This window comes from Silene latifolia, chromosome 7 (assembly GCF_048544455.1).
Source record: "Silene latifolia isolate original U9 population chromosome 7, ASM4854445v1, whole genome shotgun sequence".
NCBI classification, from domain to species: domain Eukaryota; kingdom Viridiplantae; phylum Streptophyta; class Magnoliopsida; order Caryophyllales; family Caryophyllaceae; genus Silene; species Silene latifolia.
Genome location: NC_133532.1, coordinates 6204780 through 6206062, shown reverse-complemented (window position 1 = coordinate 6206062; position 1283 = coordinate 6204780). Strand labels below are relative to the sequence as shown.

At 43.2% G+C, this 1283-nt stretch overlaps 1 non-coding gene across 1 annotated transcript; it reads right to left on the bottom strand.

The window, feature by feature from the left end:
• Positions 1–279: 279 nt before the first annotated feature.
• LOC141593889 (small nucleolar RNA R71) lies at positions 280–386 on the bottom strand. The gene has a single exon (XR_012521945.1). It is a non-coding gene; the product is annotated as a small nucleolar RNA R71 (small nucleolar RNA).
• Between the last annotated feature and the right edge of the window lie 897 nt (positions 387–1283).

Sequence of the window (1283 nt, the reverse complement as noted above, 5' to 3'; positions counted from 1 at the left end):
GAGATGCACCCGGCTCAAGTTGGCCTAATTGAAAAAGACTTGTTTGGAGGACACATTGAAGAAGATGCTCATGCTCACCTAAGGAGGTTCAAGAGGAAGGTCTCTATGATGAAAAAGAATGGGGTATCCGAGGATACACTAAGGATGATGTTATTCCCATTTTCTCTAACGGGCAAGGCGGATCGTTGGTTGAATGTGCACCCTCCGGACACATTTACTACATGGGATGCCTTAGCCAAGGCGTTCCTAGAGAAGTATTATCCATCATCAAAGACCGCTATGCTCCGGAACGAAATTCATACCTTTCAACAAGAGGAAGGAGAGTCCCTAGGAGAGGCATGGGATAGGTACCTAGATTTACTTGCTAGTTGCCCTCATCATGGGATCCCGGCTTGGTACGTGACTCAAACCTTCTTTCAAACTTTGCTCCCAAGGACAAAAGAAATGGTGAATGCCTCCGCGGGAGGGGGATTCGATCATTTGGGTGAAGAGGAGGGCACGACTCTAATCAAGAAAATGGTGGACTCCGAGGCAAACTATGGCACAAGAGTGAATGTCTTGAGAAGAAGCAAGCACCCTCCCGAATTCTTAGTGAATGTGGAGACTAATGCTAAGCTTGATATGCTCACCAAAAAGCTTGAAGAGTTGAGTAAGAAGAAGCAAGTAAACCAAGTGAATCAAACTACCACTTCTCATGGACCATCCATGGAAGAAGTGATGCAAAGATCAACATGTGAGTCATGTGGAGGGATGGGTCACACTTATGAAGTATGTGCAAATAACCATTACAACAACTTTGATGGGAACAATGTGCAAGAGGTGAATGCTTTCCAAGCATTTAACAATTTTTCCAACCGTCCACCTAGACCCTCATTCAACAACAACCAAGGATCAAACCAAAACTTTGCCAACCAATATCAAGCATACCAAGATTATAGGGGTAACCAAGGGAACCAAGGTAATCAAAACTTTTACCAAGGAAACCAAGCTAACCAAGGGTTTGGCCAAGGATTCAATCAAGGATACAACAACAATGGGTTCAATCAAGGATAAAACAATAATCAAAGGTACAACCGAGGGCAAAATCAAGGGTTCAATCAAGGAAACCAAGGGAACAACCAAAATTCCAACTTTAAAGATCAAGGATATGACTTTTCTCTTCCAATTTCCAACCAACCTTTCAACCAAGAGCCACCACCCCAAGCAAGCAATATCATGGGAGATGATAAATATGAAAACTTGGTGAAGTTGATAGGGGATTTGGCAAGTAATACCCAACAACA